Source organism: Tiliqua scincoides, chromosome 1 (assembly GCF_035046505.1).
Source record: "Tiliqua scincoides isolate rTilSci1 chromosome 1, rTilSci1.hap2, whole genome shotgun sequence".
NCBI lineage: Eukaryota > Metazoa > Chordata > Lepidosauria > Squamata > Scincidae > Tiliqua > Tiliqua scincoides.
In genome coordinates this window covers 280360990-280385459 of record NC_089821.1, presented here as the reverse complement: position 1 = coordinate 280385459, position 24470 = coordinate 280360990, and the positions used below count along the sequence as shown (strand labels likewise).

General features: G+C 46.1%; 1 protein-coding gene across 7 annotated transcripts in view; it reads left to right on the top strand.

Moving 5' to 3' along the window:
• The window catches only part of EFR3B (EFR3 homolog B), a 137673-nt gene that overhangs the window by 32556 nt on the left and 80647 nt on the right, over positions 1-24470 (top strand). For 2 of the 7 annotated variants that reach the window (XM_066626728.1, XM_066626727.1), the window contains exon 2: positions 9183-9254. The exons of 4 other annotated variants lie outside the window; for them this stretch is intronic. The gene's annotated coding sequence lies outside the window, so the exon portion shown is untranslated. Of the gene's footprint in view, positions 1-7708; positions 7727-9182; positions 9255-24470 lie in introns of those variants that run through there. One more of the 7 variants, XM_066626729.1, reaches the window with a different exon arrangement.

Sequence of the window (24470 nt, the reverse complement as noted above, 5' to 3'; positions counted from 1 at the left end):
GTCTTGGAGCCTAGGAGGTACTGCTGAGTGTAGATTTGAACTGGGCCCAGTCCAGTCAAAATTCCAACGCGACACCCAGTGCACCGCACATTCGTACGTAATATCAGTAACATCCCTGGGAAGGAGGCCAAGGTTGGTTTCACTGGATGGCTGGGTGAAGTGGAACTTGCGGCGGAATGCCAATGTTGCCTGGGGTCACTGAGAGAGCCTGTGATTGACAAGTGAGTTGCCTGTTGCAGCTCGTGTGCTTGGCCACTGTGTCTTCTGTTCTGGTTCAGCAGGGACAGGGAGGCTGTCTGGCCAGCACCCTGTAGCATACAGTACTTTGTGTGATTGCATTTTATCCTTTTTTGACCCTGCTGCAAGTCAGCTTGCTCAGCAAGTCCCCATGAGACAAATCCTTACACTTCCAGGGCTCTTAATGTTGAACAGCTGGCTCGGACAGCTGGCTAAGCCCTTTTCAGTAGTTGGTGGTTCCTCAGCCATTCTGGGTGATGAGAAAGGATGGCTTCAGTGCCTGTGAGGGCAAAGGGCATTTTTGCCAGCCCCTGGTCTTAGAGTCTGCCCCGGGCAGCTTCTTTGCAAAGAGTGGCATGTGTGTCCATCACAAGAGAAGGGGCTTGTTGTGGCTTCCCTTGTTTGGATGTGTTCCTTTCCCAAGGCACATTTGTGACAAGCTGATCTGAGGGGGAGCCTGCTGCATCCAGGGTCCTCCCTCTGTGACCGTCTAGTCCCTTCCAGGCTTGTGAATCTGAGACAGGTGGTCAGGTGGGTATGTGAAATCCCATCCATGCCTGGCTTGTGAGTCTCCTGTGCAGAGTCAAGTGGCTGAATGTGGGTTGAGACTGAGCTCATGCATAGCAGCTGGATGGCCTGCCTGGCTGCAGTGTGATGGGTCTGAAAGGACAGTTGGAGCCTCCTTATGCAAGTTGGTCAGTACCGTTATTATTATGAAGAATTTTTATGCACTACTTTCCAACAAAAGTTCACAAAATGGTTTGCAGAGAAACTCAAATAACTTATGGATATTTACAGTGAACTTAGGGAACAGCTCTCCAGGGTTTCCGGTGGGGGCCTTTGCCAGTCGCATCTGGAGGTGCTGGGAATGGTACCTGCACCCTTCAAAGCAGGGATAACTCTGCCAAGGAGCTACAAGTCCTGCTTTTTAAAGTTTTGAAAGAAAAGGAATGGTTGCTCCCTTTTTCTCCCTGTGCATATTGCTCTGAGAGGACCTTCCCAGCACTTGCTGCCTGAGATCCTTGGAGCTGGCAATGCTTTGGGAGCTCCTCTGTGTAAATTACGTGCTGTCCATGTCAGATGGGATGTTGGGTCTAGCTCTGTAGAGATGAGGGGGTCAGTTTTTCTGTGATTCATGTCTGCTTTGCTCTCCTCTTGAAGCTGCTGTTCTTTTGGGCTGCTTCTACTGGCTTGAATGTTTGTGCGTACCTGACATTTTAGGAAAATGCTTGTGTCTGTACTGTCTTATTTTGTGGGATAGAATTGGGTCACCAAGCCTGTTTCTGATCTCTGACACATGAATACTAGGTGGAGGCTCTAGTGATTTTTTTTCTTTTAGTTGGCAACCTTCAGTCTCGAAAGACTATGGTATTGCGCTCTGAAAGGTGGTTCTGGAACAGCGTCTAGTGTGGCTGAAAAGGCCGATTCGGGAGTGACAATCCCTTCCACACTGGGAGTAAGTGCAGTCTGTCCCTGGCCTGTCTCCCTGGCTATGGGCCTTCCTTCTTTGCCTCTTAGCCTCAGACTGTTGGCCAAGTGTCTCTTCAAACTGGGAAAGGCCATGTTGCACAGCCTGCCTCCAAGCGGGCCACTCAGAGGCCAGGGTTTCCCACTTGTTGAGGTCCACTCCTAAGGCCTTCAGATCCCTCTTGCAGATGTCCTTGTATCGCAGCTGTGGTCTACCTGTAGGGCGCTTTCCTTGCACGAGTTCTCCATAGAGGAGATCGTTTGGGATCTGGCCATCATCCATTCTCACGACATGACCGAGCCAACGCAGGCGTCTCTGTTTCAGCAGTGCATACATTTTAGGGATTCCAGCACGTTCCAGGACTGTGTTGTTTGGAACTTTGTCCTGCCAGGTGATGCCGAGAATACGTCGGAGGCAGCGCATGTGGAAAGCATTCAGTTTCCTCTCCTGTTGTGAGTGAAGAGTCCATGACTCGCTGCAGTACAGAAGTGTACTCAGGACGAAAGCTCTGTAGACCTGGATCTTGGTATGTTCCGTCAGCTTCTTGTTGGACCAGACTCTCTTTGTGAGTCTGGAAAATGTGGTAGCTGCTTTACCGATGCGTTTGTTTAGCTCGGTATCGAGAGAAAGAGTGTTGGAGATCGTTGAGCCAAGGTACACAAAGTCATGGACAACCTCCAGTTCATGCGCAGAGATTGTAATGCAGGGAGGTGAGTCCACATCCTGAACCATGACCTGTGTTTTCTTCAGGCTGATTGTCAGTCCAAAATCTTGGCAGGCCTTGCTAAAACGATCCATGAGCTGCTGGAGATCTTTGGCAGAGTGGGTAGTGATAGCTGCATCGTCGGCAAAGAGGAAGTCACGCAGACATTTCAGCTGGACTTTGGACTTTGCTCTCAGTCTGGAGAGGTTGAAGAGCTTTCCATCTGATCTGGTCCGGAGATAGATGCCTTCTGTTGTAGTTCCAAAGGCCTGCTTCAGCAGGACAGCGAAGAAGATCCCAAACAAGGTTGGTGCAAGAACACAGCCCTGCTTCACTCCGCTTCGGATGTCAAAGGGGTCTGATGTGGAGCCAGGGGTGACTGCAACAACTACCGTGGCATCTCTCTCCTTAGCGTTGTAGGAAAGTTGTTTGTCCGAGTTGCACTAAAGAGGCTCCAGGTACTTGCAGAGAGCGTTTATCCAGAATCACAGTGTGGATTCCGAGCCAACAGGTCCACCACTGATATGGTATTCTCCCTTAGACAACTGCAGGAGAAATGCAGGGAACAACGACAGCCACTCTTTATAGCCTTCATAGATCTCACGAAGGCTTTCGACCTGGTCAGCAGGGATGGCCTCTTCAAGATTCTCCCCAAGATTGGATGTCCACCCAGGCTCCTCAGCATCATCAGATCCTTCCACAAGGACATGAAGGGCACTGTTGTCTTTGATGGCTCCACATTAGTGATTTAGTCCCCTCTGTAAAGGTAGTGAGGGGGAAGCACATCCTTGCATAGGGAGAACTGTTTGTCGGGAAAGAGGGTTCTAGTCTTGCCTTTTCCCTGACATGCTAGTTTTCCAATTGCAAATAATCCATTTTTCCTGCTAACTTGCAACCTTGTGAATCTCCACCTACAGTCTGAAATGAGGCAGTTTAGAGTCAGAACCTTATCTGCTCTCTGTGTGGGGCAGTGCAGTAATTTGCTTTTTTTCCTCTGAATGCTTGCAGTGGACGGCAAAACCCATTTGCTCCATGTTCTTGTATTGCAGTCAGCACCACTTCATTCTCCTTCAGGGTTGAATTAAGCAGAAGCATCTGCAGAATTCTGCTTGCTGGGCAGGGCTTGGACCAGACAGCTCCTCTCTGTTTTCACTGCTCAGGGCTAGACAGAGTGGTCTCTCACACAGTGGGTGCTCTTTCTCAGTGGGATTCTTGGAGGGGGGGGGTGGGAGATGCGAGGCGAAGCATCCACAGGCAGAGGCATGACCCAGGGCCAGCTGTGCACTGTGTGAAATGAAAGAACGTAATTTGCAAATGTAATTAAAAAACCTGTGATGCTAATTGCTCTGAATCCTGCCAAAATGAATTCCAAGCAAATGACTACTTAGCGGGGTGGGGGGAATGGGCAACATGGAAGCAGGCAAAGAATGAACAGCAATATTAAATACTTGCATTGGGCTGTCTGAAAAGAGGCCCCCCCAGCATGGAGTTCTGAAAAAGTGTGTGTTTATTCCTAAACAATGTATTTGTGTTAATTCCCCCACCCCTGTGAGGTCCCCACCAAAATGGTGGGAGTGAATGTGGAAATGTGACCATAGTGAGGGATTGTGATTGCATTCTTGGCCAGTTTGCCCCCTGTCCCTTGGCTCAGCCCCACTGGGGAACCTAGAGATACTGTGCAAGGATTCAGCCAGCATTTGCTTTTCACTGTTTGTCCCAAAATTTTGAAAATTTGTCTGTGTTCTCTAAACTCCTTCCGTGACGCTCAGCTGCATTTCTAGGCATTCATTCGCACTTATCTGTTATCTGCTAGGGAACCCTGGAAACCCTAGTGGATAGTGAATTCGCAGATAATGAATCATTGATCCTATGAGAGGATTGACCCTGTGGGATCAATGACTTTGTTTGATCCTATGGGATCAATGGGGTTAAGTACAAGGGGTATCCTGGGGGGGGGGGCACACCAGAAGAATCCAGCAGAGACCCTCTGGAAGCCATCAGAGTGCAGCAGGAAGTGCCAAAATATCTCTGAATGCTGCAGAGACCTTCCAGAGGCTGCAGGGACCTTCAGAATGACACCTGCAACCAGCAACTAGCACATTCTCAGATAATAAATCATATATGAAGAGAACTGACTGTATATTCCACCTATCTTCCATGAACCTGGTGTATGTGAATGGGATGGCTCCCTACAATCCTCACTGTAACCTTGGCAGGGTTGAGAGAGAGAGGGGAAAACTGACCCAGTGAGTTTTCTGGCCTGCATAGAAATTTGATCCCAGGTCTCCCTGGTCTAAATCCTCCACACTAACCACTAAACTAAACTGTCTGAGGTTGTCCTTAAGGACATCCTCTCCAGTCCTTAAGGATCAGTCACTACATCTGAGGTCAGGTGTCATGGCAAGCCATGGCATGTAGTTACCAGAATGAGGTGTATTGAGTTCTTCACATAGGAAGAGAGAGAAGGGGAGGTTAGACGCTTTCCCTACTAATAACTTGTGGCAAACCAGATTAGCTTTGTATAGTACCTGTTGTGGTTGCTGCTCACCTCTGTATGCCTATGTTCGCACAGGAAAAAAGTTTATTACAAGCTTGAAATGGTCTCATTGAACTGGCGCTTGTATCCATTCATTATGCTGCTGATTAATTTTATGAAATGGAATTTAGAAATGGAAAGTTTTTCCATGGAAATCTTCCACCCCAGTCTTCCATTCCACCTCACTGCATTTAACTTTCCCCTATCTTTTTGAGTCGGTTTTGAAACATAACCCAGACTTTGATAAAGCATTCTGTTCTACAGCAGGTGCACAGGGTATGTGGCCCTAGTCTTTCAGGTCACCTCTTCTTTTAATCTTGTGTTCTGATGTCTGTCCACATGACTTTTCATCTCTTCCAATGTTTTTATGGAGAGAACATTGTTCTTGCGACATTGCCTGTAGCTGGGCTGATCGTGTCTGTCTTTTGATTAACCTAATGTAATGTGATAATAGACCTCAAAGCCAAAGCAGCTTGATTTTCATAGAAGGGGCAGATACGGTTCAAAGCAGTTCTTTGGATTTCTAGATGGTGCGTATGGGTAGGCAAAAGATCTTCTGATGCAATGGACGTTGTCGGTGTTGCTCTCATTAAATGAGAGGCACACAAGGGTCAGACTAGTATGGTAGTCATCCATATGTGGACTCTCTTTTAAAATGATTTTTTTTAAGTAGCCATGGGAGGGGGAATGGGACCTGGTTTGGATTGAAAATTTTCCAGTCCTTTTCTCCACTGAAAATATGTTTTCCAAAGGGAGAAAATGGCAGTTTGAAGGGGGCAGCTACTTCTCAACAGGGAAACAGAACATGGGAAAAGGTTAGTGCACACCTTCCCTTGTCAGCATCCTGATCCTGGCCCAAATGGGGTCACCCTGCAAAGAGCTGGAAGAGCTGAGCATGATTACTGTTGCTTTGCCTAGAGCCGTGATTTTCAACCGTTATGGTCTTCTCTGTGGTCTTTGCCTCTTGTGATGTCACTTCCAGCTTCCGGGAGACTCATCTGGGTTCTGTGGCTATGTTTTTAGGGCATCTGTCTGAGGTAACAAAAAGTCCTTCCTTCTCCACTGGTGGTGCAGAAGAAGTACAGACAATTCATTACTACAGACAGTTGCCTGTAGTTGGGACATGATTGAGACATAAAAAGTCATGCAGGGGATGGACAGAGTAGATAGAGAGGCGCACTTTTCCCTCTCACATAACACCAGAACCAGGGGACATCCACGGAAGTTGAGTGTTGGGAGAGTTAGGATAGGCAGAAGAAAATATTTCTTTACCCAGTGTGTAATTAGTTTGTGGAACTCCTTGCCACAGGAAGTAGTGATGGCATCTTGCCTGGATGCCTTTAAGAGGAGATTGGACAAATTTCTGGAGGAAAAGTTCATTACGGGTTACAAGTCATAGTAGGTATGTGCAAGCTCTTGGTTTTAGAGGCAGTCTGCCTCTGATTGCCAGATGCAGGGGAGGGCATCAGGACCCAGATTGTGTCTGTTGTCTTGTGTGCTCCCTGGGGCATTTGGTGGGCCACTGTGAGATACAGGAAGCTGGACTAGATGGGCCTTTGGCCTGATCCAGCAGGGCTCTTCTTATGCCCTAAAAAGAGAGCTGCAGACCCTGGAAGAGTTCTTCAGTGATTTTTCAACCACTCTGCTTCAGACTCCCATGGCATACTTGCAGACTGTTCGTGGCACACCAACATGCTGGAGAGAGTTGCAGTGGCTTAAGGGAACTACTCCTGAGAAAGAATTTGAATATTCTCTCTCTCTCTCTCTCTCTCTTTGTGATGATGCGATCATTGGGTACAATACAATAAGACTGTCCTTATAAGAACACAAGTGACCCAACTTGTTTCAGAGATCTCCAGAAGACTTGCCTTCCCCATGACGATGCCTACACAGCCCCACACTGTGTCTTTCCCAATAGTAACCAGTTGGGTGCCTCTGGGAAGCTTACAAGTAGCGCCCAAAGGTAGTAGCCTCTTCTGTTTGATCCTGGATGTTAGTACTAAAAGTTATACTATCACTGAATATGGAGGCTCTGGGCAGCAGCACTCATGTTCATTGTTGACCATTTGGCTTGCACTTTGGGTGCATAAAGCATATTTTGGCATGGTGTATAATGCGCTAGGCTGCAACTGAGAGCTTCTGGTTTGAGTGGCCAGAGTGACCTTGTGCCAGGGTATGTCTCTGAGTTGGCTTCTTCACAAAAGTGGCTCTGAGGGTAAAAAGGGTATGCTGCCTTTGGGCCCCATCTGGAGCTCCTTGGAGGAAGGCAGTGTGTTTTGCCTCCAGACAATCTGGGCATCTCACAGTTTCTCAGCAAAGTCCAGCTGCTTTCAGTCTGGAGACTATTATGTCGGTTCCAAGCTCCACCACTTTGTTCTGGAGAACAAGTTCTACCTGGCCAGGCCTGTGCAGCCCTCCCCCTCCATCTCTTCTTCCAAACAGCTTCGCCAGAAGGCTTCTGTGTAACTCTAAAGCTTACACCAAGTATTTTCAAGGTCAAGTTGTGGGATTGACCATTGGAGCAAGAGAGACAAATTAGTTGCAGTTAGGTGTTGGCAAAGCTGGTACTTTTGTGGTGAGGCTGCAGGTCTCTCTAATGGTTTTCAGAGCCAGGAAGCTTATCCTAACTGCCTCTTAACAAGCAGAAAATTCCAGGGGTGGGGGGGAGAGTGTGAGTAATGCAGAACAGATGCCCCTCTTTCCTGATTCTCCCCTCCTCCTTTCTGCAATGAGGAGCAAGTTGAAGGACAGCTTGTCTCATTATCTAACTAGGAACCTGCAGGTGGGTTGTTGAATGACTTGGCTTGCTGGGAGGAGGGCTGGAACAGCTAGAATTTCTAAGCTTGTATTTCTAGCTGCTGGAGGGTAAAGGGCTACAGGAAAAATTTAAAAATATACAAACCCATTCTGGTAATGGCAGTGGGAAAGGCAGGAGTGTAGCTTAGCAAGATTGGGACTCTTTGTCTCCCATCTTTTCTGATTGGATGGTTGATTTGGCTTTGAGCTCCTGTCTGTCTTTGAGCTCTGACTTTAAGCCCCAATCTTTTTCGGCAAAAAGATTTTCAGGATGGATGGGTAGCCATGTTCCTCTGTCACAGCAAAAATAATGACTTTTGTGGCACTAGCTTAGGGTTGGTTCAGATTAGCACCTAATCATGGCTTGAGCTAACTGTAGCTGATGCTCCAGACCAGGGGTGTCAAACTCATTTCGTACAGAGGGCCAGATAGGATTCATGATGCTGGCTGAGGGCTGGAAGTTATGTCATTAAACAGGTCATAACCAAAAATAAGCACTTTTTCTCACTTAGCAACTCATTAGCTGCAAATGACAGAAGAGAAAATACATAAATCTTGATCATATTCCAAGATATGGGACAGCCCAATTTTCATGTGGGCTGCCCTTTCAGCAGTGACACTGCAGTAATGCTCAGTAGCTGAGAGCCTGAGGGCAGGATAAAAAGCTTCCAGGGGCCGCATCCGGCCCCTGGGCCTTATGTTTGACACCCCTGCTCCAGACTGTGACCTGTATTCAAGATGTATGGGCAAATCTGGGCCATTCCCTTTTCCCCTACCCCCTGCTATTCTGTTCTGCTATTCCAAACAACGGCCTCCAAGGGTCAAGCAACGTACCATAACCTGGTTTGTTGGTTCATATGTGACAGACCACAGTGTGCCTGAAATGTTGTTTGCAAGCCAGTTTCAAAACATGGTTTCAGAGCATGGTTTAGTGCTCATTTACAAGCCATGGATTGGATAGCAGCGCCAGACATCGTGATAAGCCATGGTTTGGTATTGCATCTGACAGACCTTTCTGGACAGTCTTCTTGGGGGCATGAAATTTCTTGGATTAGAGATCACTTTGCCAGATTGTGCCAGAAGCTTTTATGGGCTAGCAATCTAAGTCTTAAAAGAACCAGGAAAGGATGGGGGCAGGGAATGGTGAATGAATGTTGTGTGTGCCTTTTCAGTGTGGCTTGGCTTACTTGCATGAGCCAGTTAAGTCTTGCTCTGTAGTCAGCTTTTCACTTGGGGTACACGGTAGTGTGGGTTTCATCCAAAGCTTGTGGAGGACTGAGTCATCATTCAGCACAGGCTAACTTCTCATCTGAAGGCCAGACTAGATGAACTTTGGTAAATCTCTTCCTTGGGCATGAAGCTTCTTCCCATCTCTGTATGTTGTCCTGTAATGGTTCTGCATCATGTATTTATTCATATTTTCTATCCCATTCTTCCCACAGGAAGCTCAGGATGGTGTACATGACTCCCCCCACCACACACTTTAATCCCCCAACCCTGTGACATGGTTTAAGGTGAGAGACTGTGACTGGTCCAAGTTCATCCTGGGATTGAGCTTCATGGCTGAGTGGGGAGGGGGTTTGAACTTGGTCCAACTCAACCACTAGACTCTGTGGGAGTGTTTGGTGAGTGAAATAGCTGCCTGGGAGCAAGCTAATCAACAGTGGGGTGCTGAGTCTGGTATGACTTGCTGATGGAGGCAGAGAAGGGAGCAGGTTCTCTGTCTCAGGTGATTTGCAAATGGGGAAAGGCATAAACAATGCCCTCTTGGGGGTGCACTTGTGGAAAAGCAATGGGTGTGCAGCTTCCTGGCACACCTGCTGATGCTCTTTCAATGACATGCAAATCTTTGGTCTGTATGGTTTTGGTTATGGCTCTTGGTATAAACCAGCCAATTACTGGGCTCTGGTTACCAAATGCTATATATATTCAGACATGGCCAGTCTGTATTTGAGTCAATTTGATGCAAATGTTCTGTGTAATTTCTTCTGCTAATTGTGACAGAGAAACTAGGAGCTATGCAGAGCACTGAAGTCTGATTAATGGTCCCCCACAGCTCAGGGACGTGCAGTACGGGGGCACCAGGTGAGGCAGAACTGCCCCATCGAAAAGCACCACAGCTGTCCTTCCTCCTTACACCTGCTTTCTTGGGTGTAAGGAGAGCTTCCTCAAGTGTAAGCAGGCAGGGCAAGTGCAGTGCTTTGCCATGGGCAATGATGGGGCAGTTCTGCTTCACCTTCCGCCCCCATACTGCACATCCCTGCTGCTGCTAGCTTCAAAGATTTCAGGCATTTCCTTGTCCAGCTTTTCTCTGTGGTCATAAGGACCAGAACCCTGCTGGCACTCAGGATATGGACCTCTGTTCTGGAAACCAATACCTCATTTTTATGGTGCCATTGTGTGTATGCAGAAATATGCGCCCTTATGACAAAGGAAGAGACACTTTCTTGGTAAGAGATTAGATAGTGACCTTCGGGTTTCTCTGTCTTGCTAAGGGGAGTTATTTGCGTTCTCCCTTGATAATTCAGTGAATAGCTGCTGAAGGAGTTTTCCTCGTTCCGATACACCTCTAAATCTCCTGTGCTTGTGGAAGCAATTTTAAGGGAGGCTGACTTTGCAAATGAAACTCCTCGCCTACAAGCTTCTACTTCAGGGGTGCTCACACTTTTTTGGCTTGAGAGCTACTTTGAAACCCAGCAAGGCCCGGAGATCTACCAGGGGGGAAGGAAGCATCTGACAGACACCCCCTTTGATGTATGGAGCCCCTGCTGGAACAGGTCAGAGGAGGCCCACCAAGTCCAGCTTCCTGTGCCCCACAGTGGCCCACCAGATGCTTCAGGAAGCACACGGGAGGCCTCTCCTCTCTCCCCACCCCACATACTGGGGGCAGCCACAGGTCCCCCCAAGAGGCACAGCCACCCACTTTAGCTCCTGCTCTTCTGGCATGCAGCTCCAGGCAACTGATGAAACCGACTAGAGTCTAGTCAGTTTCGTCAGTTTTGTTGCTGCATGCCTGAAGAACAGCTAAAGTGTCAGTTTCAGTGTCAGCTAAATATGTCAGTTTCTAGTCACTAGACGAAACTGACATATTAACAGTTTGGAGAGACAGGGCTCAGCGATCTACTCATTTTGCCTCGCGATCTACCGGTAGATCACGATCCACCTATTGAGCACCCCTGTTCTACTTGGAAGAGAAATTTCCTGCGACCCAGGCAAGGTGCGGAGGAAGGAGACCTTGAGGCACAAGCCACAGGGAGGTTTCTGTACAAGCCTCACTGTAATAAGCAGGAGCTGTGCCCATCAATTACCCATCCTTGCAAAAACGCTTTAAAGAGAGATTTATTTTCTGAAGTTTTTTGTTGCGTCATGCAATTCTGTGCTAATATTAGAACATGGAATTCTAACACTTGAAAAGTAAAATGGGATGTCCTCTACTTATTACTTGTAATTTTTTATCTCACGTATGTACAAGAACTGCAAAATGGAATCCCCAAGAACTGAGGCAGTGGCTGCTCAGGATGGGAAAGGAGGGGTATGCCCTGCTTATGAGCTTCCTTGGGGCATTTGACTGGCCACTCTTGGGAGGCAGAATAGCAGACAGAATGGTCCCAAGAAGGGATGCTCTTCTGTTCAGTGCAGTAACTCTCCTGGTAGATTCTAGGGATGGGTACTGCAGGAAGACTTCTTCTTTCCTGCTTTCCCCTGTTTCTGCAAGAGCAGAACAGTAGAGGGGGGTGGGGCAGTCTGTTTTGACCTAACTTTCCCACCCATAAACTATGCCCCCAGTTTCCTGCTTGAGGGGGAGCCTCTCCAGCCCGGGTTCCAGCTCTCCCTACATAGTGCACTCTGGTATCACAAAATGCTTCTTAAGCTTCTGCCTTCTGTTTGCAATCTAATGAAAACCATCCAGGCATTTTAAGAAGCTTACCTGACTGAGATCATTCTTGTAGTAAGTCTATCTGTTTGTCTCTGTGCCTCCCCCAACTGGGTATAGAGTGACTTTTGCCCAGTATGAGCTTTGGTTTTGAATAGCATAGTTTTCTTTGGTTGCACATAGCTCTTGTGATGCTGGCTTAAACTGAATCAGCCTGTTGGTTCAGCCAACTGAGTGTTGCCAACAGTGGCAGTGGCTCTCCAGAGACTCTTTAGCCCTTGTGTTACCAAAAAGGCTGTTTTGTTTAGGGGAATTAGTTATATTTGCCTTTTGGAAACTTTCGGGACCATAGGCTGGATACAAGACAGCGTAGAGCAAAAATCCCTTGTTTAGCTTAATGAGGAGATTGGGAGAAATATAACTTTCAATCAAAGGATTATATTTTTATTGCAAAAATACACAAAGGTAAAACATAATACACATAGAGAATCGATAAGTATAGATTTCTAGTACTGGTCTGGTGTACCTAACTAGTGGTGGATGCGTGTGCTATGTATTTTGGGGTGCATCCGAAAAAGAATCAGAAATGGACAGAAAGTAGGGAGGTATTATAGGGGTTCCTTAATCTGCTAAACCCAGTTGCTGACTAAAGATGGGGGAGCAGGGAGGAATAGGTAGGGAAGAAGGGGGGGGGAAGTTTAGACGCAATGATATATTTACCTGTCCGGGGGGGGGGGGAGTTGGAGGAAGAGTCTGGCCACTCCGGCCGGTGGGCAGTCAGAGAGAGAGCGCATGTGCTCTGAGTTCTCTCTTAAGAGTTGTCTTGGACCTGGAAGTTGATCTAAACTGACTGGAAGTATCCCAGAGCTGTGGGCATGCTCAGTAACACACAATGGTACACGTGGAGTATGTAAAGAAAAGGTGGAAGGGTCCAGAACTCAGTTATCAGCAAAAGCTTGGCTCTGGGGGAGGGAGGCAATTTGCATAAGGTGCTTAAGAGTGTTAAAGCTACAACAAAAGAACAATAGACTTCCTCCTCCATAGGTGCATGCTTGTTTTGCATAATCAGGAGACACAGTGATTAGGTTATACATTGACCTGCAAGGAATTGGGAGTTTGTGTAATTCATGTGTTTGTAGCTTGGCCATGGCCCCTTAGAAACATGTGCTGGGGGAGGAGTGGCCTGCTTGCTTGGTCTGTATAGTCCAAAATACATAACTAGATATAAAAACACAACTTGGAAGGGAAAAAGGGGATTTTCACGTAACAGGATTCCCCGCCTTGGGGCCGAGATCACGTGAGTGGTCTCATGGCCCCACACCAAATCAAACTAAGTAAAACACATTGAGACAAGATTATTGCAAAAAAACAACATCAATAATAAAAATATCTTGTGAACATAATAAAATCTCTTGTACTTGAGAAATCATGTATGCCTACAAACACAGCTCATTAGTATGGTGCCTTGTGTATGGGGCGGTACAGAGCAGCTTGTCACCAGCATCAGGGTGGCGAAGTTGTGGTCTTCCTCGAAGGGGTGTCGTCTGGCACAGCTGAAACTCAAGAAGGTTGTGGATCCCGTTGCATACCTTGGACCTATTCATCTGGAGCGATCGCCATGGCGTGCAGTCACCTTGTTGCCTTGCTGTCTCGCTGAGAGAGAGTCCACAGGCTGAGTGAAAAGTCAGATTGTTCTGACAGCCATGCTGCTTCCAAGAGAGGTACAGTCCAACAGAGCACGGGTCCAGCTTGTCTTGCAGTCCACGCCAGAGTTTCCAGGGATGTGAGGTTGCTCAACTTGTGTCCACCAATGGATGCTTGAGGTGTCTTTTTATTTCTTTCCCCGCCTAGCTACTAAGACATCAAGTACACCAGATAATGCTGAGCATTCATGATTTCTGAGGGTACCAAGAGTTAAACACACTAAAAAAAAACTTTAAGAAAAACTTTAAGAAAAACCATAACTCTTCCTTGCTTGGAGATCTGTTGGTTTTAGCTATAGAGTTCATAGAGAAATGTTTCTTGATGCAAAAACTTCTCCTTCTGCTCACTGCATCTCAGGTTGCCTTGCTTGGAACAGAATACATGAGGTAGACTTGTTGGGATTACATTTACATGAATACAGGTTACATGCATAAGGTGTATAGAGATTGTGAAGAGAGAGAGAGAGAGAAGAGAAAAAAAACTGATTTTGAAATTTACAGTCACCCAATTTGTGCTGCGAACCAGATTAGCATTGGATAGCCAATTTCTCTATAAACTGGACTTAACTGAGAATCAGAAGGGCTGATAAACATTCTGAGTCTCACACTGTCCATCAGTTAAAGTGTCTGTTGTGGGTGACATACAACAGGCAAAGTGAGGTATTATTTGTAAATAAACGACATAATTTGTCCTGAGAATACTTGTACTATAAAAGGAAATCACTTCATATAGGCTCATTGCTCAGTTCCTGTGAAGGAATTTGAGATTCAAGTAAATTTTTGTTCTTTGGAGGACATTTGTCCTTTGGAGGACATGTCCTCGTTCCTTTTCCTTTGTCCTTACTTGCTGTTGAAGCAAAAAAAAGGGTTAAAACTAAAAGATAGCCTTTGCTAAATTAGGCAGTAGAGGTTCTGCTTCGTTTGCTTCTTGCATTAAGTTGCTGGAACAAAAAAAAAAATTAAAACAAAAGATTGCTACTAGTTTGCACTCTGTGCATGCTCTGAAGCACCAAGATTAGGAGGGTTCCTCCTGCTTTTCTTTTGATTAGGAACAATGCATTGGCTTCTTGCATTGCTTACATAAGATCTAGAAAGTTTCAAGGAAACATAAAGTTATTAGTAAAACTTTTGTTGCTGGCACAGTGGCAGGGAGTTCCAACGGCCACTATAATCTAAACTTTTAGCATCAAAGAAGAAAAAAAATGTTAATAGGTTTTAAAATGCATTTTACACACACATGGTTCAGTCTTTGTTCCAAAGATAATGTCTTCTTTGGAGTGGAAATCTTCCACTCCCTACTGTTCTTTTATCCCTAATTCTAGGTTTGAAAGTTATTTCTTCTTGGCTGATGGAAGAGATGACTGAAGACTGCTCTCTTCCTGCTTTAGCAGCCATATGTCCATATGGACTTCTGCCTACTGGAGTTTTCCTATTATACTTCTGCCTGTTCAAAACATCAGAAAAATCTTGTCCTAAAAGAAATGATGTAGGTGTGTCTGAATGTACAGCCACAACACGTGTACCTTTCCATCCTTTAAATTCTAAATGCACCTTTGCTTTAGGTACAAAAATCTCTGGACTTTCATAAGGCTTTACCTTATATGTTTCTCCAGGTAAAATCTGACATTCTTTCACTAAGTTTCTATGAATTGAGGTCAGTCTGGCTCCAGAATCTATGTGTCCCCGTATCTTTTTCCCATTAATAGTCAAAAAAACTTGATTTTTGCTAGGAGGGGGCTTGGAAGTGCAAGCACTGAAGAACATCATGGGGAAAACTGGTTCTGAGGCAGATGGCTCTACCTGTTGGACAGCTGCCACAGGCTCAGGAGCTCTGGGACTGTATTTTGTGGCTAAATCCCTTAACTCTCCCAGAGTAGCTCTGTCCCATAACTCTTTTGGAACTTTCCTCTCTGCCAGGTCTTTCCTGAGGTAAGCTTTAAGCTCTTCTCGTTCTTTGTTTCTTTCGGGGGAGTTATTTCTTTCTCTGCTCTGATTCTGACTGTAAAATGGATTGAAATCCTGGTTCCCATTGCTCTCCCAATTTTGATTATCATTTTCATATGGAGAGTGAGAGCCATAATTAGAGTAAGTTACTGCCTGGATTGGTTCTTCTTGGATAAAGGGATTAACTGAGCACTGTGTCTCTCCTTCCCATTGAGGGTTAAATGGAGACTTTTGCTCTGATTCAAAAATTTCTTCTGTCTCTCTTTCCCATTGAGGGTTAAATGGAGACTCTGGCTCTGATTCAAAGGTTTCTTCCCCTTGGATAAAGGGATTAACTGGGTACTGTGTCTCTCCTTCCCATTGAGGGTTAAATGGAGACTCAGCCCTTGGATCAGAGGGCCAAATTTGCTCTGATTTGAAAATTTCTTCATTCCCATAGACTGAGGCTATTGCAGCTTTGTGTGAGTTTAGAGCCTCTTTTAATTGCTGTATTTCCTTCTGGCAACTCACGTGGCTTACAGACTGTTTGTTTTGTTGGGCCTGGGTCATGAGTTTTAACACTAAGTTTCTGGTTTGTTCAAGATCCTCCTCTAGCTTTCTATTGTCTCGTTCATATTTTTCTATTGACTTTTTCCTTTCTATGGTGTAAATGGCAAGTTTGTTTGTGTAATGTTGTAACTGCCTGTTCAGATCAGTTATCCTAGCCTCTTTCTCTGCTATCTTCTCTAACTGAATCTCTTGATCTCTTTTAAACTCTGCTATCTGGGCATCTTTTATTTCTATGCTTTTCTGGAAGGTCAAAATACCATTCCACAAAGCATGAGCAAAAACTGCATCCTTCTTAGCCCCTCTTGGTCTGTATTTCTTTTTGAATTCTTCACAAAGATCAACTATTTTTCCACAAATATCATTGTTTTCAAAGCATCCCAATTTCCATGGATTCTGTCCTTTTTTTCCTAACCATTTCTCTATACAATTAACTCCTGAACTTGTGTACAAGTTCTGGGTTTCTTTATATTCTGCTTCATTCATTTTCATGGTTTTGTTTTTCCCTCTCATATATTGTGCTTACTAATTGCTTTAGTTAAAAGCACACTGGGAAGGAATTTTTATTGAGGCTTGCTTACTCATAAGGAGCAAACAGCTGACTCCTTTTAGCAGGATCAAGAGCAAAAAGTGAGTACTGGAGGGTCTGCTTCTTGCAGACTGTAACCAGAGCCATGGGTGTAAAATTTTCCTGGTCTGCATTCAGGTAGTCCACCCAACTCCAAAAATCACAAATCTGTGAGTCTAGCGTTTCTCAAGTCTATGTTCCTACTCCCTATGCTTTTTCCTTTAACATTCAGCAAGGTTTTTCCTAGCATCTCCAAAAGGATCTTTGCAGAACTACTGTCTGATCCTGTGTTAGCTCTGTCACACTGGCATCACCAACACATGCCTGCCCAGCTTTCTCCACCAATAATAATGTTACCAAAAAGGCTGTTTTGTTTAGGGGAATTAGTTATATTAGCCTTTTGGAAACTTTCGGGACCATAGGCTGGATACAAGACAGCGTAGAGCAAAAATCCCTTGTTTAGCTTAATGAGGAGATTGGGAGAAATATAACTTTCAATCAAAGGATTATATTTTTATTGCAAAAATACACAAAGGTAAAACATAATACACATAGAGAATCGATAAGTATAGATTTCTAGTACTGGTCTGGTGTACCTAACTAGTGGTGGATGCGTGTGCTATGTATTTTGGGGTGCATCCGAAAAAGAATCAGAAATGGACAGAAAGTAGGGAGGTATTATAGGGGTTCCTTAATCTGCTAAACCCAGTTGCTGACTAAAGATGGGGGAGCAGGGAGGAATAGGTAGGGAAGAAGGGGGGGGGAAGTTTAGACGCAATGATATATTTACCTGTCCGGGGGGGGGGGGGGGGAGTTGGAGGAAGAGTCTGGCCACTCCGGCCGGTGGGCAGTCAGAGAGAGAGCGCATGTGCTCTGAGTTCTCTCTTAAGAGTTGTCTTGGACCTGGAAGTTGATCTAAACTGACTGGAAGTATCCCAGAGCTGTGGGCATGCTCAGTAACACACAATGGTACACGTGGAGTATGTAAAGAAAAGGTGGAAGGGTCCAGAACTCAGTTATCAGCAAAAGCTTGGCTCTGGGGGAGGGAGGCAATTTGCATAAGGTGCTTAAGAGTGTTAAAGCTACAACAAAAGAACAATAGACTTCCTCCTCCATAGGTGCATGCTTGTTTTGCATAATCAGGAGACACAGTGATTAGGTTATACATTGACCTGCAAGGAATTGGGAGTTTGTGTAATTCATGTGTTTGTAGCTTGGCCATGGCCCCTTAGAAACATGTGCTGGGGGAGGAGTGGCCTGCTTGCTTGGTCTGTATAGTCCAAAATACATAACTAGATATAAAAACACAACTTGGAAGGGAAAAAGGGGATTTTCACGTAACACTTGTATATCTGAGACTCTAAATTGGAGATGTAGTGGAATCAGTCTGGGACCTCCTGCGTCCAAAGCTCCTTCATAGCTTTGGTCTTGGAGCATCATGTAACTGGAAGAGATTTTAAGAACATAAGAACATAAGAACAGCCCCACTGGATCAGGCCATAGGCCCATCTAGTCCAGCTTCCTGTACCTCACAGCGGCCCACCAAATGCCCCAGGGAGCACACCAGATAACAAGAGACCTCATCCTGGTGCCCAACCTTGCATCTGGCATTCTGACATAACCCATTTCTAAAATCAGGAGGTTGCGCATACACATCATGGCTTGTAACCCGTAATGGATTTTTCCTCCAGAAACTTGTCCAATCCCCTTTTAAAGGCATCCAGGCCAGATGCTGTCACCACATCCTGTGGCAAGGAGTTCCACAAACTGACCACACGCTGAGTAAAGAAATATTTTCTTTTGTCTGTTCTAACTCTCCCCACACTCAATTTTAGTGGATGTCCCCTGGTTCTGGTGTTATGTGAGAGTGTAAAGAGCATCTCTCTATCCACTTTATCCTTCTCATGCATCATTTTGTATGTCTCAATCATGTCCCCCCTCAGGTGTCTCTTTTCTAGGCTGAAGAGACCCAAACGCCGTAGCCTTTCCTCATAAGGAAGGTGCCCCAGCCCCGTAATCATCTTAGTCGCTCTCTTTTGCACCTTTTCCATTTCCACTATGCCTTTTTTGAGATGCCGCGACCAGAACTGGACACAATACTCCAGGTGTGGCCTTACCATAGATTTGTACAACGGCATTATAATATTAGCCATTTTGTTCTCAATACCCTTCCTAATGATCCCAAGCATAGAATTTTGTTTTCCTTCTAGGACAGGGGTCGGCAGCCTGCGGCTCTAGAGCCGCATGTGGCTCTTTCAGCTGTCTGCTGTGGCTCCTCCAGGTGAAAGTGGCAAAGAGTGTGACAGGAGGCACCTGTGTTGGGAGGGCAGGCTGCTTTCCTCCTCTCCCTTCACCCCCACCTGCCCTGCATTGGTTTCCCTTTTCAATTTTGCCCGCTCTGCAGGCTTAAGGTCCCTGTTTTTCCCTTCCCCAACTCTCCAGCAGGCTCAGCCAATCAGCATCCAGCAGGCTCCTGGCTTTTTCTGTTGGAATGGCTCAGGGCCCTTCACTGGTTGACCACCAGCCAATCCTGAGCTGCCCTCCTCCTCAGCCACTGCGAGCCCTTGCAGCTCGCCTTTCCCTGAGCAGGTCCCCACTCAGTGCAAGGAGAGGCTTTTCCTCCACAGCAGAGGAGACATCCTGTGTGTCTACTCAGTAGTAAGCCCCATTACAGTGGATGAAGCTTGCTCCCAGGAAAGGGTGCCTGGGATTGCAGCTGTGGAGCCTGCTCCTATGCATGTCTACTCCGTTGTAAGCCCCATTACATAGGATGAAGCTTACTCCCAGGAAAGGGTGCCTGGGATGGCAGCCTTGAAGCCTGCTCAAGGCCAAGCGCAAGGACGGGTGAGTGGGAGCTCATGCAGGTCTGTTCCAGAGTAAGCCCCGATGTAGTCCCTGGGCTACTCCCAGGAAGGTGTGGAGGGCTGTATCCTCAGCCTCCTCCTGTGCAGGTCTACTCACAAGAAAGCCCTGCTGTAGTCAGTGGGGCTTCCTCCCAGGAAGGTGTGGAGGGCTGCAGCCTCAGCCCCCTCCTATGCAGGTCTACTCACAAATAGTCAGTGAGGCTTTCTCCCAGGAAAGTGTGGAGAGGATTGCAGCTGAGAGCTCCAACCAACTTGTCTGCTCAGAAGTCCCATTGTAGCCAATGGGGCTTACTCCCAGGATAGTGTGGAGAGGGTTGCAGCCTGAGTGAGGGAGGGAGGGAGGGCGGGCAGGCAGGCAGGGCAGAAGCTGGCCTGTGGTTGTCCCCCCCAGCTCTGGCTTCTTCTCTTCCCCACCTCTGGAGTCTGTGTCCTTTTTTCCTTCCAGCAGGGTGCCTCTGGAAGGTGGGGGGAGTTCTTTAGTATCCATGTAAGATAAGCAGATGTCATAACCACCATATGTATTGGAATCCTGGAAGATCTGGTGAGGAGGTAGATGTAGTGTCAGCAGTGGCCCCTTTAAGGGTAAGGCCTGGGCATCCAGCAGAGTGTGCTGCACAGCTGCAGCCACTTGAAGGCAATAGGGCCCTCAGGGATATAAGGAGCACCTGAGGAAGGGGGTGTGGGTTGTAGAAGAAATGCAGGTTGGAGGGAAGAGGGGAGGCTGGGCTGATTGACTTTGACTTGGATACTCTGACTGATTTGACTGACTTACTTTAGAATCTGATCTTGGACTGTGACTTGGCTTATTGACTTTGGACTCTGCCCTGGATGCGCTGACTGACTTTGTGACTAATGGACTGCTGGAGACACTGGAGTTTGGTGTGTGGCTGCTGTGCCCAAGACCTGCTGAGGACCCCGGGTCTGCTGTAGTGGTGGGAGGCTGCTGGCATGAGAGAGGACCTCTGCAGGTTGAGCAGGCGAGCTACCCTGGAGGTGGGGTCCAGCAGGACTGCAGGGCAGAACCAGCGTCATTTGTTGGGGGAAAGAAGGGAAGCTAATTTGCTTAAAGTGAGCCTAATTCTCCAGGCAGAGAATGGCCTTGGAATCAGGCAAAACACCATAGAGGACCAGGCGTCTGAAAACACAGGACAAGAATGTATGACAAAACTAACTAAAAGCTACAAGAGGGGGCTACATTATAAAAATGGGATCTATAAGAGCATAAAGGTGAAAAAAAACTATATATGCAGTATTATCTTCATTTTAGATGTCAAAAGGGTTTTGTGGCTCCTGAGGTTTTTTTCCCTCTGGAAAATGGGTCCAAATGGCTCTTTGAGTGTTTAAGGTTGCCGACCCCTGTTCTAGGATGTACAGAGGGTACATCAGACAGCATCTCTTGATAGATTGCTGGAGGATTTGTAGTGGATCACCATAGGTTTCTGACCGACCTTGAAGAATGAAAGTGACAAGTGTTTGCTGATCAAATGTTGAACTCTTACAGAGGAATACGTCTGTAATAAAATAGTTTGTGTGTTGATGGCCTTGTGTTTAATATATTGGCTTGAGTTCATGCTTACAACAACATCTGTGCAGTAATCTTTATTCAGACCTTCTCACATTTCCATATGGAATAAATTTGCGGGGAAAATTAAATGCACTGGGAAGACCAGCAGGCTGCAAACAATTGATGAATATTTTTGCGACCCAAACAGGCTTGCCCACTTTGTAAAACGCTAAATGTTTAGTAAGCAGTTTTTAAAATGGGAAAGTTTCCCATATTGCTGGCATGAGCTGTGGTCGAACTGTGGGATAGAACATCTGACAAACACACAGTTGATTTTAACATCCTTTTTTTTTTTTTCATTCAGGGACATCTGGTTGCCACTCATTTCTTCCCTGTCCCCAGAAATTGTCACCTTCTGTAACCATTCATTGTTGGCAACCTTCAGTCTCGAAAGACTGTGGTATCGTGCTCTGAAAGGTGGTTCTGGAACAGTGTCTAGTGTGACTGAAAAGGCCAATTCGGGAGTGACAATCCCTTCCATACTGGGAGCAAGTGCCTGGTCTGTCTCCCCGGCTATGGGCCTTCCTTCTTTGCCTCTTTGCCTCAGACTGTTGGCCAAGTGTCTGTGGCAATTTCTCAAGATGACAGCCAAACCATGAGAAATAGACATTGGCAGTGTGGTTTTGGACTTGTGTGCTTTTTTCAGTAAGGAACACCTAGTTGCCAATAATTTACCCAAAGTGGCTTCACTTTCCACATTTTCTATAAATCTGACTAGTCATGGGTTTTGTCATTCAAAAGCCTTTCACTGACCCTGTCATTTTTCTTAGTGTTCTCGCTCTTTAACCATCCAGATAATTAGTGTAGCAGCTATTGAATGGTGACTTAACATGTACAAGGTAGACTGCCTGTTCTCTTTTTGGAGGCCCTGCTCTGCATGTTTCCTCCTCCAGAGATGAAGCTGAAGTATGTGTACTGTGCCAGTTTGTGCGATTGTAAAATCCAATTATGTGTCTGCAAGCCCGTGTTTACTGACTGGTTATTTCTTATAAAGACCTGAGTAGTTTGGAACTGAGGTAGGTGCCTTGAGTGCTTCTTTCTGGGAAGGGAAAGGTGGGATAGAAATGTTTTAAAAATAATTGAAAAGACAGCTTGCTCCTAAATGTTCTTGCCATTGCCATCTGAAGTGGTTATTGAGGACAGGGCCTTCTCAGTTGTGACACCAAACTTCTGGCGCTCCATCCCTTGAGAAACCCAGCTGATCCTTTCCCTATTCACTTTTGGGATGTTATAAAAACCGTCATGTGTTGGCTGGCATTTACTGTCCTTGAGTGTTCCTCCCGATTTGTAGCATGGTCTCTAGCTTGGAGGCTATTTGTACTGCTTCTATTCCTTATGCTTAATTATGATGTTTAGTGTTGAATTCTGAAATGTTCTTTCTGGTATTTCAGTCTTTGTGTACCACTTTAGAAGTGGCCAATCCGTGTGGTTATAAATAAATAAATGAATGGTGTCTTAAGGATGGGCTTTGAAAGGAGACCAGCTGCTGTCCACCCTCCCTTGGGAAAGGGGTGCTGGAACAAATATTTTCATTACCAGATGTGCATCTCTGTCTGGGCTCACTTTGTTCAATGCATTTGAAGGAGAGAGCAAAATAAAATGAGATCCGTTCTGCTGTAGAAAGGCTTAGGGGATTTGCCAGCTTTGAAATCATCTGGGATTTGGGATTCATGGGCAGGTTGGAACATATGGTTCCAGGGCAGAGTTTATATTATAGATCAAAGAAAGGGAGGGGGATGAAATCTGTTCCTGATGGGCAGGGCTGCATGTGGTTCTGAGTGCACAAAAGGCAAAGGGGTGACACTGTGGCTAGTGGATGGGGTGGACCCTTGATGTCAAGGCTGTGTCACCTTGACTCTGTGCTTTGCCACCCACTATGTAATTCTTCAGAGAGTTTTTCTGCCTACACAGCTGGAGTGCTTTCTGCAGAGCTGTTCTCCCCTCCACCCTACCCCCCTGCTGTGCCATCGCTTAGTTAATATCTGATTAGCGAGGGCATAGGAACCTTTGCTCTTGTCCCACAACCAGCTGCAGAATTTGCAACAAGTCAGGCTAGCCTCGCCGATAAGCTCACAGAAAACACTGACCCATGAAACGATCCCATATATTGCAGATGGGGAAGACTGGGGGGGGGGGGGCTGAGGCCACCTGGTGAGAATTCATGTTGGAGATTAGACTGAACATCGAAAGCTCTGATTTGCAGCCTAGGCTGCTGCTACCAGCTTGCTGATTTATCTGTCTTTCACTGAAGCCCTCCTCCTGGCTCTCTTCTTGCTTTGCAATTTAATTAGGGGTTCTTGAAGTTTTCCCCACTGGAGTATTTCCATCAGATCTTGGGGTTCTGAACTACCTGATCTTGAGTTTGGAGTGGTACCAACGTATTAATGATCCGCCATTCCCTTGCCTTGCTGGCCCAGTCACAGCCAACATTTACTCTAACAGTAAAAACCCATTTATTTTGGTCAGCGTTGCTTTCTCCTCCTTTCTTGGATGGTTCAAACTCGTATCTTTTAATGTGCCTCCCTTTCTATGTGTTTTTTAAAAACTATGTTTGGTTTTAGTGCTTGTTACTACAGAAATCCTCACTTAAAGTTGTTTTTAAGTTGTTCATTGTAAGGTTGATAGGGGGAAAAAAATCCTATTCTTGGCCAGGACCATTGCCTGTGTAGTGTTTGCACCTTCTCCCCATGTCTGTGTGGGTTTTCTCCTGCCCAGAAAGCTCACATTTATTTCAATGTTTAATATTAAAGATGTTTTGGGTTTTTATTTAGAAGTTTGGAGATGTGTTTGTGACTAGGAACATGACTCTTGTGTACGTATATCAATTAAGGGCACAATCCTAACCAGGTCTACTCAGAAGTAAGTCCTATTTTGTTCAGTGGGGCTTACTCTCAGAAAAGTGTGGTTAGGATTGCAGCCTAACCCATATAAAATTAGCTTTGTTATAAGTAGTTTGGCTTAAAAATTGCAGTTTCTAAGAACCTATCAACAACTTTGAGTGAGGACTTGCTGTATTTGGTTGTACTTCCCTGTTGGGTGTAGAATAGAAATATCCTGAATTAAATAATAAAATTCTCTAGCATTTCTTTATTTATCAGAAATCTGAGCTGCAGCTCAGTGGCAGAGCACCTGCTCTGCATGCAGAAAGTCCAGTCCCCGACAACATCTCTAGACTGGGCAAAGAACACTTTGCCTGAAACCTCCAAGAGCAGCTACCAATAAGGGTCGAACGTACTGAGCTGGATGGATCCATGGTTTGACTCAGTCGGTATAAGGCAGCTTCCTCATATGCCTGAGTTGTGGAGGGGCATCTAACAGGACGGGGTCTGTTTGCCATGCCTCCCCCTCACTCTCTAGCTATGTGCCTTGGGTGCCAGTATGTTCCACTCAAAGGTGAATGCTGAACATTGGAAGTCTCTCTCCTGTGATTTAAACCCTTGGCTTACACCTAGACAACTGGAAAGGAGTGTGGTAGGCAGCACATCAGTGCAGGCTGGGTGGCTCACTCCAATCCCTCTCCCCACCCCACAGGTTAGCTGCTTGTCTGTGCTTGTGTGAGGAAGTAATGAAGAGGGATGTGGCAGTCAAATCACAGGAGGGCTTAGCCTGGCACAGGAGCAGTTCCCTGGAAGAGGACAGAGGATGTGCCTGGACTTGCCCTTCCATG